Raw genomic sequence first — 14,801 nt, forward strand, 5'->3', positions numbered from 1 at the left:
ATGTTTTGTATTGTCTTCAAGAAATGTTATGGCATTTTGCTCCAGTGAGGCTGCTGAACATTTGATATCTATGTACTCTAGGCTTCAGTGCTGTTCATCCACTCAACACATTCAGTTCAGTCTCCTAATTATCTCTGGTAACTCACATAGTGTTACCTCTAGAAAAGGTACTGTCAGGAGGTTTCAATTCAAACATACCTGATGAAGGCATTTCTTTTTCAGCCTGACTCTGCAATGTGGCCCCATAATGGATGCTACCTAGTCTCCAGTGACAAAGATATTATGTTAGCTCAGCACAGTATGCAAAAATAACTTTATCCGAATGTGCCTTTTTATCCACTAAGATAGAGAGAGCGAATGCCTCTTGGTGAAGATACTGCTGCTCAGGTGAAGAATGGAAATAGGGCCCAGAATGCAATGGGAGGCAGAATAATATGCCAATGTCATGATGTTCTAACATGATAAATTGCTTCATCTATGTCCCCCCCACTGTACACAGCAGGGATTGTGTTACACCTGGTGCCTGTGATGACTCTCCGTTTCTCCTCCCCTTTTGAATCTCTTATAGAAGGACTGCATTTCATGTCTGATTTCATACCTTGGGCTTTCCACAGAAAGATGTGTGCTTTTCCTTGTGAGCAGGATAACAATTGCCTGCAGAATGCCATTAGCAAGAAGATTTAACTGGATAAACTCAAGAGATGTGAGTGGTGTTTTTAGAATATGCATGCTCTATTTTCAAGTTATGAGCCTATTTTGATATTTATGTAGAGTCATAAAACACGACAGGGAGGTATTAATATATTTACTTTCATGGGACAGCTGCATATATCCTGAAACCAATGCCAGTATTTTTGTTTTCTCCACTTGTTAGCCAATGATAAATTATTGATCACATCTGCTCAGGCTCAGCAAATCTTACGATCAGAAGTGACTTTTTAAAATGATTGAAATTATTTTTTGCATTTTTTTCAAAAATAATTTATTTTAGGTCCTATGCTGAAGGGCTGCTTTAACCTATTTGTTCTGTAAATATATATCTAGTGAGCCATAATGACAAAGGGATCTCTTTACAGCATTATCACTTTCCTACTGTGCTAGTGCTAGAAGCAACACAGTTCAGAAGGAAGCTTGAGTAACAATGGCATTGGCATGTAAGACCAAATTCTGCCCTTATTTCAGCCTCCTTCACTTTAGCAGATTTGCACAGGTGTGACTGTAGGCAAAATTTGGCCTACAGAGAAAGCAGTTGGGTTCCCCATTGGTTTGGTGAAAGCAAGAATGAGGCATTCATAACTCTCCAATGATACAGCTGCTGAAGAGAGAGGTGGAGGTATATGAAGAGAGTGGGAAGTTTCAGTTAAATAGAAAGGACTCATTAAAGGGAGTTTTAATTGGTTCTCCAATGCCACCACCACTTTGGCTGCAAGACAATTAAAAAATGTTTTCCATGCTATTCTGGTAGGTTTTACAGCATATGCTACATTAAAAATTAAAGTGGGCCCTTAGTAATATCTTTTAGTTCCATACCATTAATGGGGTACTATATACAGCCCACTCCTTCTGTCTTTACTTTGGTCAAACTCCTGGGCTATGTTTACACAGGCGTGATCTTGCTCCAGAGCTATGCAAATGAGGCTAAGCATGGAATATCGCTGAGCCTCATTTACATATCTAATGAGCCACCATTTTTGCAGAAGAGGCTCTTGCACAAGAAGGAGCTGTCTACACTGCCCCTTCTTGAGCAAGAAAAACCCTCTTGCGCAATGCTGTTATGCTGATTATTTTCAGGAATAACAGCATTGTGCGAGAGGGTTTTTCTTGCGCAAGAAGGGGCAGTGTAGGCCCTTTGCCTCTTCTGCAAAAATGGTGGCTCATTAGATATGCAAATGAGGCTCAGCGATATTCCACACTTAGCCTCATTTGCATAGCTCTGGCACAAGATTGCACCAGTGTAGACGTAGCCCTAGAATTCAAGGCAAAGTTCTCCAGAGTTTCCACAACTGAGCAATAAGGGGACTTATAGTTCATTTCTGATACCTATTGAAATTGCATTTGAAGTGGGTAAAGAATTTTGCATAAATGGGATCCAACAATGGAATTCCAGCACCAAGTCTTTTCATCATTATGGAAATATTGTGAGATCACATAGAAAAGGACATGATAGAGGGGGGCATAGACTATTGAAAATATACACAACTGATTTGGTTCAGGTAAAGGTGGATGTTTCAGATGCAGAATCAGATGTATCTTTTTCTGTCAATTGAATCATTTCATTCAGCCTGGCACCTAGGAAAGATGAAGTGGTGGGCAAATTTAAAAAGCTGGCTGATAAACTGGCCCTCATAATTATGAACTCGCAATCATTTGTGCCCAGGAAAAATGAAAATTGCCTAGGTGCATTGGATGTTGAGAAATGCATAACTAGCTATGCATACAAAATAAATTTACTAGCCAGGTTGAGGTCTTTTAGCTAATATGAGACTATGCTATGGGAGCACAACCGTGTTTAAGGGGATAGTGCAGAGATGTACTGCCCAAGTGAAAACAGTGGGAGGATGGTAATATCTGAAATAGGTGTTCTGTTTCCTGAAGTTCTGGGGATATACAGAAGATGAGTGACTGACAGGTCATCCTGGGGGACAGCACAGTATTTGCTCCCTTCTGCACTTTGTCATCTTTGCTGACTGGGCAGGGAAGGGGACTGTGGCAGAGACAGATGTAGCGTCTTGATTCAGTGGGTGCATTTCAGTAAGCTTGTCTTGGATACGACTTTGAATGGTAACCACTAACAACCCTCTTTACCCCAGCATTGCAACCCTAGTCCTGGCCCATTGTGGAGAGGAGGCCAGGGCTGGGGAAGAAGGTTGTTAGAGGGTGAGCCCAAATACACACTCACCCTGAAATGGAGGTTCTTATCCTGTGAGATGAGGCCTGACTTAGGGTAAACATTGCGATTTGCCATAGTGGGTTGTGATGTCACTCAGGTTTGGCTGGGCTGTTGTTCTGTCATCCTGGCATTGTAACCTGGCACATAGCATCACAGTGTCACTCAGGTTTGACACGTTTGGTTTCATTATTTCTCTGGATTAAACTAGGGTTGTAATAGAATAGTCGATTAACCGATTAATCAATAAGCAAAAGCGTATAGGTTAATGCTATAGACTACACGCATTTCCCCTCACCTCCCTTGCCAGTACATTTTTTTAGCAGGCTGGCCAGCAGCCCGGCTCAGTCCTGGCTCATGCTGGGTCCAGAACCTGCCCCTCCTGCGGCTATGCATTTAAAATGTATTAGGAGTCGGGCGGGCAGGCAGCCCAGCTCAGTTCTGGCTTGTACTGGATCTGGGAGCTCAGACTCTCCCCATAGATAGAGGCTGCTACCACCTGGCACCCCATGCTGCTGTCTCGGATACACTGGCTGCCGGCCCCACCCTCAGGGACTATAGAATAGTTGATTAACCGATAAGAATTCATGAGATTACTTGACTATTCAATTAACTGACAGTGAACATCCCTAGATTCAATCCATGAACCCATGCTAACGGCAGCCTGGACTGGGGATATTGCTTTGCCTCTTCTAACATACTCAGAAGATGCTGGGACCAAAACAACAGTAGCTTCTTGTAGCCCTTGCACCTAGGAGAGTACACAGACTTCTGTTGTGCTCAGCCCTGCATGAGGCAGAGGTCAGGGGAGGCATATATATATTTAAATAATGTAAAAATGGACTGAAAACAGTGTTTATTAGTTTCCCTATGTCACACAATATTACTATCCTAAGAAATATTATTGAATGAAGAATATCAACTTTATTAATACTCTTTTGAATATGGAAACAAACTAAGCACGCTTGAATCAATAAGCCTCAAAAGCAAATACTGTTGGAGACAATATATGGCACTAGATGGGCCTATGAGCTAATCCATAAATAGCGAGGCAAATCCTCTGATAAAGAGATTTGCAGATTTCAGGATGGTACAACAACTTGCATTTGCCAGAAATCAGATGTTGGAAAATATCTGCCAGTTTGGCAGGAAAAAGGTAAGTACGTGCATCTGTGTCTATGTCTGTGCTAGCAAGAGCTAACGCAAGCAAGACTTTACAGATTAAAAATATAATATTGTTATATATTGTATAATCCTATAATCTAATCAGAACCATGGCAGAGGTCATAAGGATCTAGATAGTATGGACAAATTGTGGTTTATGGTTTAAGTTGGTCTCAAAATTTCAGCTGAGAATGAGGAGGGAGGGAAAAAGTGTTTAGTGTTGTCAGAAAGCTACATGACTTTTGAATTATTGCACTGAAAACTGAAACTGCTCTATCAAAATTGATGGAAGTGCCATGTATAGCTGTTCTCCCCTCTACCGTATAACCAACGTTTGAACACTGAAATGTATTTATCTGTAATTTGAACCTAGGGGTGTGACTCTGAATGACCTTGAGTTATTTTTTAAGCTATCTCTATTTGTGTGACTCCATGCATGATGACCCCTTGGGCATGGGGAGACTTGCTGCTGTGCTTTGAAATCAAAATGAACACCACTAATGTCTGGATGGTAGCTCTTGTAAAGTGTTTTTTTAATCTAATAAAAAAAATTCACAGAAAAGTTTATGTGCTGTTATTATGGAAGTGTGCAATAGAGACTGTGTGGCTAAGAACGCATTCACATGTGCTTAACATTATTAAAGCACGTATATGTGTGCTTTACACACACACACACACACACACACAGACACTCAGGCATCTGGAAATATTCCAGCAAAATCATCACTATTCATCATATATTGTCTTTTTCCCCCCCTATGATTTCAAGATGAAAGTTTTCAATACTAATGCTGCAAAGTGGGTATTATGTTGATTTATGCTAATCGGTTCCACAGATGGTGTCATATTATATTGTTAAGTGATGACATTGGTGAAATAGTGCTGCTTCTAATGTGAACAGCCCACTAGTGCCAGAGTGAAAACAATAGGGGAACCACCCATCTTCTTGATGGTTTCTTGCAGAGTCAGTTCTGAATTTGGGGCCTTATCCTCCATTCCTTCAATTCAGTAATTCTTCATTGGCATAACAAGCTATACAAGGGGTGCTAAAGTGTACAAAGAGTCAGCTGTTGTGTACCTGTTAGAAACAAGGACAGGGCTTCATTGCTTTGGATTTTGTGCCCACATAAGGAGGGAATAAGAAATCCTGTTATGCCCCACGTGGACTAGCTATCCCTTGAGTCCTTGTACACATAAATAAAGGACAATATTTTCCTATTCTCTCCCCCCCACTAAAAGGGAGCGATGCATAATGGGCAGAGAAGACCAGGGTATAAATTGGGTTTTGGCTCTACTCATAAACCCACAGTGCTTGGGCAACTGTGGGAGCATGAATAACAGGGACATGGCTCAATAAATTCCTACTTCTCTGAAGCAACGATGAACAGAGGTGGCAATGTGACTCTAGGTGTCTCTCTGACGGTGTGTTTACCCTGCAGTAAAAAACCTGCAGATGATGCAGATCACTATGTCAGCTGACTCTAATTTGTAGGGCTATAAAATTGTAATATTGATATCAGTCTGGATTCCGGGCTCTAAGACCCCAGGAAGGGAGAGGGTCTCACAGTTTAGGTTCCAGCCTGGTCACAAATGTCTATACTGCTATTTCCCCCCCCCTAGAACTCAAGCCCCAGGCCCCAAGTCAGCTGACCCGGGATCTGACACTTGGTACCATTGTTTATTTATTAAAGTGTAGACATAACTCATTATCAGTGTCTCATGTGTGCACTGTGAACTAGGGTGTGATTCCCCGGTGTGTGTAAATGCAATCCTTTTAGTTCTCATTGAGCTAGTGCAAGCATAAATAGCACCATTATTGCAATAGCACCAGCAGCAACTGCAGAGGCATGACTGAGCCAAGCCAACCACAAGCCCTCCAGAAACATGTAGGTACAAACTCAGCATGGCTCAGCTATGCCTTCCTTGCTACCACCCATGCTACCACGGCTACACTGCTAAATATACTCCTGCTAGTATGAGTTTGTGTACCAGAGTAGGGAATCACACCTCTTGCCCATCATGTAGATGTTACATCATTGGAGAAGTATGGTAGGAGTGGGGCTCTTGCTTAGGGCAGTGGCTAAAATCACAGTTTATCCCTTCCTGGTTGGGGTTTCATAGCCTCTGTCCTAATTCATTTCACATGAGAATTTCAGGGCCTAATGTAAAAAAACATAGTTTAAGTCCCCCTCCCAACTCTAAGGATACTGCAAAATTTGCCCTGTTCATTTGTTTTGTCCATAGCTTTATTATCAACAGTACTTCACAGTAAACTGTACTAATAAATGTCATGTAGTTGATGTATAACTAATGGAAACACAGAAATATGAGACCTCCCTACAGCAGCAGTTGCTACATCTCAACTGAGGCGTGAGGAAATGCAAGTGCCATTTCCTTTGACAGGGTGTGATGGGAGTCTGCCCCCACTGGCCCTTTAAGGGTTAAAACCCAGCCCTGGGAGAGGGCTGGAGCCGCAGAGCTGTGGAGCCAGCAGCTGTGGCAGGAATGAGCCAGTTAGGTCCCAGCTGAGGGCTCCTGGAGGGTGGAGATAGACACAATCTTGTTCCAGTGTTGGAGCAGGCGAGATCTAGCTGCTAGGGAATCTAGAGGCTTCCTGGCTATGGCAGGGCTGAGGAAAGGCAGGCAGAGCTGGGGAAGCTCTGGTCAAGCAAGCTCCCAGGCTGCAGAGCCTGAGGCAAGGCCTGAGATTACTAGGGCTGCAGGGAGGCAGCCAGGGTAGGCACAGGCAGCAAGTCCACACTCCCTTGCCAATGATGAGTGGCCATTTCAAACTGCAGTTTGTCCCTGAGATAAGGGACTGGATGACAACTGGTAGTGGGTCACTGAGGCAAGGTAAGCATAGGGGGGTTGGGGTTTCCCAGAAGGGGTGTACCCCAGAGTGTGGGGGCACTGCAGTAGGGCAGTACCCAGAGGGGAGGATGCCACAGTCTGGGAGGGACATGGGTCCTAACACAAAGTGGTGGAGACATTAACAGGTAACAACAGGTGTGACATTGACCAGAAGGGGGCACTCTAGCACTGAAGAGCTAATTCCTAAAGTGACCAGCAGGAGGCACTGTGGTGGTGAGGCTTGCTGTGTTACACAGGGGTACAGCCTTATGGGGTGAATACAGCACTAGGGCTGTGTCTAGACTGGCAAGTTTTTCCGCAAAATCATCTGCTTTTGCAGAAAAACTTGCCACCTGTCTACACTGGCCGCTTGAATTTCCGCAAAAGCACTGACGATCTCATGTAAGATTGTCAGTGCTTTTGTGGAAATATTATGCTGCTCCCGTTCGGCCAAAAGTCTTTTTCCGAAAAACTTTTGCGCAAAAGGGCCAGTGTAGACAGCAGAAATTTGTTTTCCGCAAAAAAGCCCTGATCGTGAAAATGGCAATCGGGGCTTTTTTGCAGAAAAGCGCGTGTAGATTGGCCACGGACACTTTTCTGCAAAAAGTGCTTTTGCAGAAAAACGTCCTGCCAATCTAGACGTGCTTTTCTGAAAATGCTTTTAACGGAAAACTTTTCCGTTAAAAGCATTTCCGGAAAATCATGCCAGTGTAGACGTAGCCTAGATGTATGCAGGTGACTTCCATGTGAATACTGCATATGTGTATAGGGTTTCATGAACCATAACTAGCATAGGGAGTTTACTATTAAGGAATATATGATCATTACAATTGATGTTCAACATCACAGTAATAAAACACTGTACTGATTTACAAATGATCAGGTCATGGCATATTCTGTCTAAAATACTGTAAGATGAACTTTGCCTCTTTACCTGTTGTGAAATTTCACCTCAAAAGCTGGACTCTAGCTGTGTCATTTCTCATTTCAGTCTAGCAACTCTAGATTGATTGTCTAAACCCAGGCTGAACTCAGTTCTCTGCTGCTGATCACTATATTAATTTAACTGAAAAGCCTCTCAAACAAAAGGATTGTTGATAGAATAGAAGCAGAGGATATAGCGAACACAGCGATACAAGCTCTTCTTGGAGAGGAAAGTTGCCCTGAAGAAGTAGTAATAGATCAAATGCACTTCATCTCCAGGCATGTCTGTGGTAACAGAAGTTAGTATTAGTCCATTCTTCTTATTGACACATTGTTTGTTTAAAAAGTAAACTCGCTTTGACTCATGTCTGTAACGATCATTTTGCATCATATGGTAAAAACAAAATTAAAGGCAAGATGATATTTTAAGCAATAGCTCCATGTGTGGTGAGCACCCACCCCATTTCAAGATCAGGAGACTTGGGCTGTGTATAGACTGCACTGCTTTTCTGGGATACCAGAGGTGTCCTGGAAAAGCAATGCTGCATCAAAGGAACGTGTCCACTTTTTTGGATACATTTTTTAAAAGCTGACGTGCTCTTTTGCCATCTCTGTAAACCTTGTTTTATGAGGAATAAGGGATGTGTCAAAAGAGCACTTTTTTCCAAAATTTGGTGCCATGTAGATGTGCCAAATATCTGAAAAGCCTCTTCGAGAGTAAAGCAGAAAAAGATACGCAATTTGCGTATTGCAAATTACGTTTCTTTTTCCGACTTACCCTTACAGTCTAGATGTAGCCTTAGAGAGGTTGTACCTCATGCATAGAGCACAGGTTGTGCACAGTCCTTGAGCAGGGCCAGGGTCACAATCCATGGGGAGGGGGGTGTCACTTCTTGTTCAGACCTCCAGAGTCGTGCAAGGGATGCACACAGACTAACTGTAAACTGTTGGCTAATACCACGTGCAGAGAAATATCAAGAAGCATAGAATACTCAACTGATAGAAGGTAAGGTTGTGGTTGGCCCTGTACAATGCACAACACAAAACAGTCACTAAAAATCTGCCCTCTTACGGGGGTTGCCAACCCTCCCAGTTTTGCTGGGAGTCTCTCAAAATCCAGCTTAATCTTCCAGAGGCTACAGCAGTCAGTCCAGGAGATTTTACATGGCTAAAAGTCTGGTGGCATAGCAGGGCTAAGACAGGCTTCCTGCCTGCAATGGCGCCTCATTGCTCCTGGAATCAACTGGCGAATTCCTGCTTGTGGCCCCTAAAGCCGACACGGGGGGGGAGGGAGGGTCTTCATACATTGACCCTGCCCTGAACCCTGATTCTGGAGCTCCCATTGACCGGGAACTATGGTGAATGGGAGTTGCAGGGTTCCCCCCAAGGGCTGCAGGATGGTGCCAATCACTTCTGGGAGCAGCATGGAGCCAAGGCAGGCAAGCAGCCTGCCTTAGTCCCGCTGTGCCACTGACTGGGAGCCGCCTGAGGTAAGTGCCACCCAACCAGAACCTGCACCCCAAAACCCTGCCTCAGCCAGCATCCCACATCCTCCCACACCCTAAGCCCCTGCTCCAGCCCTGTGCCCCATCCTGGAACCAGCACCCTACACCCCTTCTCCACTACAAGCCCTCTCCTGAACCTCAACCCGCTGACCTGGGGAGCACAGAGCCTCCTCTTAAACCCCAATCTCTTGCCCATCCTGACGAAAGTGAGTGAGGGTGGTGGATTACAAATGAGGAGGGAGATGGGAATGGAGTGAGTGAAGACAGAGTCTTCGAGAAGGAGTGGGGAAGAGATGCGGCCTCAAGGAACGGGCACAGAAGGAGGCAAGGGTATTTTGGTTTGGCAACCCTCTCTTCTCTCTCTCCCACCCCTGGCCCCCACATTGCATAGCCATGCCAGGGAAGGACACAACAGCAGATTTTATGCTTTCTTGAATATAGGATGCTCATCTTGCTATGGACAGAAATAGGATGGGGCTTTGACACCATTAAGCTGAGGTGGCCATCCCTGCTCCTGTCCATGGGGCCTTTTGCCTATCACTTTTCTCTGCCCTGGCTGGTCTTCAGTTGCCTTCACAGAAATTCCTTGATAACTAGGTGGCACTGTGTTGTTTTCATGAGTTGTTGAATTTCACCATCAAAATTGTGTTGCAGTGGGGATGCATAATGAATAGTGATCTGACTTTATTCAGCTACAGTGCTGAGAATGTCTTGTTAGGACAGGGTATTTTTGACATGCCTCTTTGGTGCATGTTTGGCTATAGATCTTTGCCCTGTGTATTTTTTTTGAACAGAAGGAGGATAATTTGTCTCACCCTCACTAAAACCAGCAATTTGATATTCTGGTTAAAAACTAATCCCAACCAAAATAGCATGTTTGTGCTCGTTCTTGTCACTACTACAGTTTATTAAATAAATACATTTTTTAAAAGTCCAATAAAAAGAATTCCAGGTGTTTCAATTTAAATAAAAAGGAAAGTAAAAAGCTGTGAAGTAGTTCATCTGTGTGACTGCTGAGTGACAATGTTTGTTATGGAGTCATGAGGGCCAGCTAAAGGATTTAAATGAAAATGATATTTTTATTAAATGGATTTAAAAAAAATGTTGTGATAGTCTCCTTCCTTCATTTTTCTGATCTTCTCTGATATTCACTGACTAAAAAGGTGACTGTTGATTGTTTTGATGATAAATTGCCTGCAATGCATGTGGGACTAATTATGAGATGGCACACTTCATTCTGCCACCTGTATAAACTAGATTTTAGACAGGCACAATAAGGGAAGTATTCACAACAACACAGAATTGGTAAAGGCTGCAGATTCACCTAGTTCTTGCTAATGGGATCTGTTGTGATGAGAGTGAGATCTTGGGTAGGTAATGGGAAAACCTGCGGAAGTGGAAGGCTGAGAACAAGGAGGGGAAGCAATCTGGAGATTCTACAAGGGAGAGGCAAACCGAGTCTGTGATCTAGGAGAAAAGAATCAGAGAAGGTGATTTGCGAGAGAGGGGAGAGATCAAAGTTTGTGGGAGCGATCAGACGAGAGACCTGAAAGCAGTAAGACAGCTTTGGAGCACAAAAGAGAGATGATGGGGGGGGGGGGGGTACACAAACGTGGCCTGGGGAGTACAAATAAATAAATACAAATAGGTAGCCTCCTCTGTATAGCTAAGAGAAAATCTGGGGCCAGATCCTCATTTGTGATTGAGAAATGCTTGGTACAGCTGATGATGGTAAAATATAGAACACAATGTGACATTTTGTTCCCTTGGTCATATCCAGAGCTAATGTAGCCTGTACCAGTGGTCAATATCTCCAGTGTTGCCCAAAGAGGCATTCTAGTAGTCAAGGATTGCCTGGACATGAAAACACCATAGTCTCCCTTTTCCTCTAGTTCTATTTCCTATGCCTCTCACAGTGCAGTACTGTATTGGTACAATCCTAGCATGATTCTTCAATACGTAAGGTTTCCTGTACCCAGGAGAAATCTTCCAGGTGTCAGATCCACTGGATGTAGGCCCACTTTATGCCCCCCTGTTTCTTGCCTCTCCCATTCAAATGGAGAGCAGCATCCAACCACCTTTCCGGCTAGGTCTACACTATGGCTAAGTCTATACTGGCGCGTTCTCACGCAAAAATTCTTTTGCGGAAGAGTTCTTCTGCAAAAACTCTTCCAGAAGAGAGCGTCTAAACTGGCATGTGATTTTGTGCAAGAACATCCATGCCAGCGTAGACGCTCTCTTGCGCAAAAAAGCTCTGATGGACATTTTAACCATAGGGCTTTCTTGCACAAGAAATTCATGTTACACTGGCCTCTTTTGAAAGAGCTCTTGTGCAAAAGGGCTTCTTCCTGAGCGGGAGTGTCAGAGTTATGGCACAAGAAGCCCTGATTTTATACATTAGAACCGTGGTCCCCAACACGGTGCCCGCGGGTGCCATGGCGCCCGCGGGGACATTTCTTGGCGCCCGCCAAGTGCTCAGGGCTGGCCTGGCCCCGGGCACGTGGCACATGCGCGGTGCCGGAGCCGGCCCCGGGCGCGTGGCGCACTGTGAGCGCCGGCCCCGAGGGCGCCACGGATTCACCCCCCGCAGGGCATGGGGGGGGGGGGAGAAAGCGCTAGCGCCGGCCCCGGGCGCGCTGCGCTTGGGGGAGGGGGTGGGAGAGCACCAGTGCCGGCCCCGGGCGCGTGGCGCTTGGGGGAGGGAGGGGGAGAGCGCCGGCCTCGGGCGCGCGGCGCTTGAGGGGAGAGCGCCGGCCCCGGAATGAGGCTATGGGGGGGCCCCGCCCACCCGGGCGCCTGGCGGGTGAACGGCCACGCCCCCTGGCATCCGGCAACCTCAAACGGTTGGGGACCACTGCATTAGAATGTCAGTTTACTTGTGCAAGAACACACACCCAGTGTAGACAGGCAGTAAGTTTTTGCGCAAGAGCGGCAGCTTTTGCGCGAGATCACACCAGTGTAGACATAGCCAATAGGTTTTTTTCTATCACTTTTCTGGAAGAGGCTTTTCTGCCATTTGGCCCAATCTAGATGGGGCCAAATGGCGGAAAAGCCTCCTCTTTCAGCAGAGCCTTTATCCCTCTTAGAATGAGGTATACAGGGCTCCCCGAAAGAGCGTGTTTGCTTTTCTGAAACAAACAAACAAAAAAAAGGGCGGAAGAGCAAACGTGTTCCTTGGATGTGGCAGTTTTTCCGGGATACCCCCGGTGTAGACGGTCCTACTCCACTCAGAATGGTCCTTTCAGTTCTTCCCTCACAGCCCTGATAGAGAGGTGTGTGGCAGGGTAGCATGGCTGGAAACACAAAGAATGTGCTCCTCCATAGTTCTACACTCTTTGCACCAATATGCACATGTGTTTCTGTGCGCACACACACGCAAAGGCGCTCTCTTATGTTTGGCTGACTATGGGCTTGCTTGCAGTCATAGGCTATTTTCAGATGCATTAATCTCCTTGTTCCCATTCTATTCCCTGAGCCAGGTCCCATTTCACAAAATGATGCAATGTCATATCATCACATGACTTCAACACCCATGATGATACACCAGCCATGAGATCTGGTGAGCTTCGCCCTCCTGTTATGATAAACTTTCCTGAGTGCTCTTTTACTCCTGCCTAGACAGCAGGAGTACAGGAGGACTTTATTTGAGGATTGCATATATATACACTCGTTGGCAGATTTCCTGAACTGGTGCATGGCACGTTAACAATCTTCTAATCTCTGGCTGCTAACTGACAGGCAAAGAAGACAAAAATTGGACCTGGTGCCCAGAATTCTCAATCTCCTAAACAACAACAGCTGGAGTTCAACACCTCACATTCTACCTAAACACATACACATTGCAGGTGTCTACATTCGCATCTGCACTTGAAAACATCTGCTATAGAGTCTAAAGCGTATGGACATCTTTTAAATAAATAGGTCTTATACCTGCACATATTCAAGTGTTGGCATTTTCCTTACAGCTATTGATATATTGATAGTGGTGGTTACCTCCCCGGCTTTTTTTTTCTTTTTTTTTTTTTTTTGCCATTCATCCTTAAAACTGCATGGTTACGCTACAGATTATCATACCCATTTTGCAATTTTTTTCTACAGTAAATCCACTCATTACTTTTATTTTCCTTCCATTCGCTCTGATATTACACTTTTCAAAGCTTAATTGTTTTGGATAGCATTGAAAAACCAAAGATGGAACCAGTAATTCAGTGGATTCATATCGCTGCAGAATACTGAACACAAATTGTTAATAAAGTGACAAATATTGGAGAAGAATCAAATAAAGGTATGTGGGAATGATTAAAAGACTAGAAAATTTGCCTAGATTCAAGGAGCACAAAATATTTAGGTTAACAAAAAGGAAGTATAAGAAGCGACGACTGCAAGTACATGCATGAGGACCACAATTTAAAAAGGGCTCTTCAGTCTAGCAGAGCGTGTCATAACACAAGACAATGGCTGGAAGTTGAAACTAGACAAATTAAGAGCGGAAGTAAGTCACATTTTTTAAACAGAGAGAATAATTAACTAATTAAACAATTTATTAAGGTCATTTTGGATTCTCTATCAATGACAGTTTTTAAATCAAGACTGGATGTTTTTCTAAAAGATCTACTCTAGAAATTATTTTGGTGAGGTTTTATGGCCTGTGTAATATAGGAGGCTGGACTAGATGATCACAATGGTCCCTTCTGGACCTGAGAATCTATGAAAATTGCACCTTAGGGATCATCTGCTGTCAGATCTTATATTCCAGTGAAGCTTATGAATTTATTGTGATGGTGTAAGGCCATTTTAGTTATGAAAAGCATGTTTTACTGGCATCTGAATAATTTTTTCTATGAAAAGAGAAATGTTATGGGTTGTTTTATTCATAGAACCTTATTACTTTTTGAAATGTTCTTGAGTACCTTAGGTTTGGAACCTTTCTGATCCCTGAATCAAACCTGTCCAGTGTCTGTCTTCAGGTTCTATCTCTATATCAAATAAAAACAGAAAAATGTGATAGCACTGAAGTTAAATAACACACTTTTTTTACAGCTAGAACCAATAAATCTGTTTAAAGATGCATTACTACTTTTCTTGAGGGATAATTTGGACTATGTATCAAAAGAAAAATCAATAGTTTTTTCTATTACAAATAATTGCCTGTTTGACGCCTTTCCACTTTTTCTTTTTTATTTATTTTGACTTCAGAATATTTCTACTGACAGGGACTTGCTTTCAGGTTTAAACTAGTAATAGTTTCTTTGTGTAAGGGGAAAAAGACTTGGTTAGTATTGTTGCCAACTATGGTTTCACCAAATGCTTATAATTTGAACCAAAGATTGGTGACAGGGTACATGCAGCTCCTGTCCATGGCATACAGCATACTGATGATTAATTCCCTGTTCCGTAAAACTGGATACAAACGGTCTCAGGACTCAACAACATGCAACCAGCTCCCCAACACAACATGGCTGAACTTTAGC

The sequence above is a fragment of the Pelodiscus sinensis genome, chromosome 2 (assembly GCF_052426305.1).
Source record: "Pelodiscus sinensis isolate ZL-2025 chromosome 2, ASM5242630v1, whole genome shotgun sequence".
In the NCBI taxonomy this organism is placed as follows: domain Eukaryota; kingdom Metazoa; phylum Chordata; order Testudines; family Trionychidae; genus Pelodiscus; species Pelodiscus sinensis.